Genomic DNA, 5,057 nt, shown 5'->3' on the forward strand with positions numbered 1-5,057 from the left:
ATAATAGACCTGAAGTGAACATGCTTTTCTGCCTTGGAACTCGGGTCTTTTTCACATACACAAGTAATTTACTCATAACAATAACAATTCAGCATTTCACATTATGCAAGTCATCTCATGAAAGGATGGCTGTAAAGCCTACAGAGGCTAACATGTCCAGTGAGGTAATCTAAAGCTGTACATGCCATTCTTCCACGATTTTACCATAAGAATATTATCATTCCAGTTCACTATTTAAAAATGAATACGTTGGTTGCAGCTTTAAGTGAAACATTCAGCTTATAGATGGTAATATAATAGTTTCCACACATTTTAACAGTGTTTTATTATTACAGTGTGTCTACCATGAAAACAAAACAGAAGCTTAAAGAGATCATGTTTTTCCAAAAACATGAAAAAGAAAGTTTTCCATTACTTTTTTTTGCAAATAAAAACATGAAATATTTGTATTACTATGATTAATTTTATACTTCTTTCCCTGACTTTGTCACTTTCACAGACACTTTTTGTATTACTCATTTTAAATCGCTCTTAACATGTCCATTAACCCAAAGAACTCTATTACACAACAAAGAACCCATACAATGGAATCAGGTACCAAAGGACCCCCACATACTGATAACCAATCCTCTTTCTCTACACACAAAAGGAATAAATAAGCTTGGAAATATCATAGACCGTTCAATATGAAAGTTAGGCACTGTTGATACCAATAAAGCATTTTCCCATCAAAAAGAAAAAATAAATGTTAATAAATACAGGGAGTCTTTGTGCAACCTTGTGCATTGGGGTCCACGTTGACGTTTTGGACTGAGAGGTGCATTGATTTACAATGTGTATATTCGTTTTTCCTGGTTCTTGATTGAGTCACCAATGACTGAAGGCCCACAAAAATTGAGAAGGGAGAGAGGGAGTGTTGTTCAATATCCCGCAGGATAGCCGCCTTTCCTGGGGTCAGATTCAGCGCAGAGTTTGTCTCCTTGTCGCACAATGGCCTGGACTACTGCTCCTGGCGTCCTCTGCAGCTCTGTTACATGATTCTTCTGAGCTAGGCCATCAAGAACGCTCTGTAGCATGTGTGGACACATTCACAAAGAGCCACAAACATATAATAAAAACATATGAATAACTGTCTTTTTACTGACTTATTAAACCGTTTATCATGTCTTAAATTAGGAAAGTTCAGTTAAGTCCAGGGACCCACCTGCTCAAAGTCCTGTTCCACTACTGTCATGTTGGGGTTGAGCTGGTTGTGGACTCTAGGCTCTGTAACTGCTTTCTTCAGATCATAGTTAAAGAACAGTGAGTTCAGGATCACCTGGGAGAAGTGGAAAAGGAGAGGTGAAAAGACGTTTTGATATATTAGGCCAATTATATCTTAAATTTTGAAAATTAATGGAAAAACTTCCTTTTCTTTTTTTTTTGGGGGGGGGATTATAGACGTTAATACTTTTATTTAGCATGGATGCTTTAAATTGATCAAAAGTGACGATAAAGGCATTTATAATGTTACAAAAGAGTTCTATTTCAGATAAATACTGTTCTTCTGAACTTTGGATTCATCAAAGAAACCTGAAAAAATTCTGCTCAGGTGTTTTCAACGTAATAATAATAATAAATGTTTTTGAGCAGCAAATCAGAATATTAGAATGATTTCTGAAAGATCATGTGAATGGAGTAATGATGCTAAAAATTCAGCTTTGAAATCACAGGAATAAATGACATTTTAAAATATATTTCAATAGAAAATTTTAAATAGTCAAAATATCTCAAAATGTTACTGCTTTTGCTCTACTTTGGATCAAATAAATGCAGGCTTGGTGAGCAGAAGAGACTTCTTTGAAAACATTAAAAATCGTACTGTTCAAAAACTTTTGACTGGTAGTGTATGTTCCAACTTCTAATAGGTTCCATATATGTTTTTTTTTACTTCATATGACAATATATTTCATATATGGAAATGTACATATATTACATTTGCGTATGGGAAGCCAGGGTTAGAAAACACTACTGTATGTTGGCCATATGCATCCAGTGAGTATTGATAAAATGCTGTTTTGTGTTTGTGGTTACCAGAGCAGTTGCAGTGGTGATTTTCGTCCCCCCTGAGGCCCCAACCACCATTTTGACTCTGTGGTGTTTGTCAAATATTATCGTGGGGCACATCGATGAAAGTGGTCTTTTACCTTGTCAAAAGACAAAAGTCGTATATTAATACAGTCTTCATTTGAATCGTACCTGTGTGTCTAGAGATAATCTGTCATTTATTTTAGGCACCTGGCTGAATGAAGTTGTTGGGTGAAGGGGGAACCCCAAAGCCATTGGTAATGTAAGGAGAGCTGAAATCATCCATCTCGTCATTAAAAATAATACCAGTTGAGCGTGACATCACCTTTGAGCCAAAACTGTGGAAACACAAGTAAGATCAAGACAATCAGATAAAAAGGAAGAGAACAACAATATCGCGTTTCCCCCTGAGGTCCACTTATAATGTTTTTTTTTGCACAAAAACAATCATACTTGTCATTCTCAGGGCTCCAGACTAACAAATCAGAGCATACTAAATATTGTAAGAGGAACAGTTTTTTTTTTAAAATAAATGAACAGGGAAATGCAGGTCAAGTGCCGTTTTTCTCTTACTAAAGGTTGATGGTGCTGGTGGCTGCCACCGCGTTCCCATCCTCTGCGATGACTGACAGGTGAGCCGTGCCGTGGTCATCGGGGACAAAGTACTCAGGATCATAGTAGCTGTCTGGGTGAGTAGTGTCATCTGTGATTTTACTCCTAATGTTGTCTGCAAAGTAGTCTGAGGTCATGTTGTGGATGAGCTGGGAAAGGAGATAATTGAAAATAGATTTACAAAAGGCCATTGAACTCGCAGGTGCGTGAAATCGGAACAGTTAGAGGCCTTGGGAAAATATCATCTGCTGTAACTGATATTATTTATAAAGGACTCTTTAAACCACTTCACAGATCTTGAGCTAAAATGCATGAGATCAGGTTGCATTAGTCCTCAAAACTCCTTGTGTGAGACACAAAAACAACAAAATATATCCAGTTAGTTGAACTCACGTCAGTGATGTTGAGGTAACGTGGGTCTCCCAGTTTACTCCTCTTGGCATAAGCAAAACGAAACGCTTCTACAATGCGATGATAAGTCAAAGTCCTCTTCTCTGCTGTGGACACACTGCTGTCTGAGAAGTTGAAACCTAGAAAATGAGTTGAATCCTTCATGTGAATTCTCACTGTTATACATTAGGATACACAAACTCTTCGTCTTACATAATTCAGAAAGCCTTCATTCACACAGAACGCATTTTGGTAACACTTTAGAATAGGTGCCAATTCTCACTATTAACTAGTTGCTTATTAGCATACCTATTAATAATATATTGGCTGTTTACTGGTACTTAAAACACATATTCTGCATGACCATATTCTACATACTTAATCCTACCAATACCTAAACTTAACAAATACCTTACTAATTATTAATAAGCAGCAAATTAGTAGTTTACTGAGGCAAAAGTTGTAGTTAATGGTTTGTTAATAGCGAGAATTGGACCTTAAAATAAAGTCTGACCTGCATTTTTTGTTTCACTGCACTGCTTTTCATTTTTTTTATGTAAACCTTTGCTAAGCATATGTATTTGACTGCTGCACTCACGTCTTGTATATTTTGCAGAATCACGCATGACACACCATTCTTTAAACACTGCATTTAATGTAAAATTAGTTCAAGTTTAAAAAAAAAAAAACAGACCTTGCATCTTGTGTTTTTCAACCCAGAACACGTTTTTGGTTCTAAATAAGCGAGACGCAGGGCAGTCTGAAGGCAAAATGAAAAATGTCTCAAGACTAATTAAAAGTTGAACTTATTGTGCCTTGAGCATTGCATTTTTACTTTTAGAATGGCTTGTCATGTACAATACACTGCAAAATATGTGAGATATGGTCAAATATGTTCTTCTAGTGCATATTTACATAGAAAATTTAGGGACAAGCAGTGCAGTGGAATGCAAAACCATGTTCTGTGTTTAAGTTACACAACTCTCTTGAATACTTTGTGGAATTTGGCAGATATTTGCTAATATTCTCCGTCATCTATGGCAATGCTATGTATCAGTCCAAACTGAAAGTGGCACTACTATCAGATTCAAACTCAACTGGCACCATCTTGCATCTCACTTATTGAATGCAGTGAAGATGAGTAAGCCACATAAGATGAATAATATACAGTCATCTGATCATTATCACAAAATAAACCCCTAGAGGGTGACACAAAACCTTATACTGCTCACCTTGTTTGCGTTTATTTTGCAATGATCTGCTAAAAGTACATTCTTTCTTAATGCATAACATGACGCTGCTTGCCCTCATGAATGAAGCTCTTCTGCGTAAATCACCGGTTTATTTATGAAGACTCTGCTTTGACATCATAGTGTCTATAAATTAGTTAATAAGTGTCTGTGGTGATGGAGGATTATTACATAATCAGGTACTTGAGTCCTAGTAAATTTCCAGTTCAAGGAACAACATGCCCTCTTATAGTTATCCATAAACACATCTCTTGATGTAAAGACTTTCGTAAACTTTATGTAAAAAACAAGAACAGGTGTACTGTACATTCAATGTGTTTATTAAAGATATCTTAATATATTTTAAAGTGCCATATCTTACTTAATCACTTCTTAATCACATCACATTAGAGGGTTAGTTCACCCAAAAATTAAAATTAGGCTGCGTTTTACTCACCCCCGAGGCATCCTAGGTGTATATGACTTTCTTCTTTCAGATGAATCCAGTCGGAGTTATATTAAAAATTGTCTTTGATCTTTCAAGTTGTTTAATGGCACTCAGCGGGTGTTGCATTGCTTCAGTCCAAAAGAACTTAAATAAAAATTGCCCATCCATAAAAAAAGAGTGTCTCACACGGCTCCGGGGGGTGAACAAAGGCCTTCTGTAGCGAATCGATGCGTTTTTGTAAGAAAAATATCCATATTCAAAACGTAATAATCACTTGAATCTAGCTTGCGCTCACTGTTGTAAACAGAAGC

The 5,057-nt window shown here is 36.3% G+C and overlaps 1 pseudogene; it reads right to left on the reverse strand.

Annotated features, from left to right (window-relative positions):
* Window positions 1-424: 424 nt before the first annotated feature.
* LOC107687997 (gamma-glutamyltranspeptidase 1-like) overlaps window positions 425-5,057 on the reverse strand; it is a 9,722-nt pseudogene continuing 5,089 nt past the window's right edge.

Source organism: Sinocyclocheilus anshuiensis, unplaced genomic scaffold (assembly GCF_001515605.1).
Source record: "Sinocyclocheilus anshuiensis isolate Anshui unplaced genomic scaffold, SAMN03320099.WGS_v1.1 scaffold213, whole genome shotgun sequence".
In the NCBI taxonomy this organism is placed as follows: Eukaryota; Metazoa; Chordata; class Actinopteri; order Cypriniformes; family Cyprinidae; genus Sinocyclocheilus; species Sinocyclocheilus anshuiensis.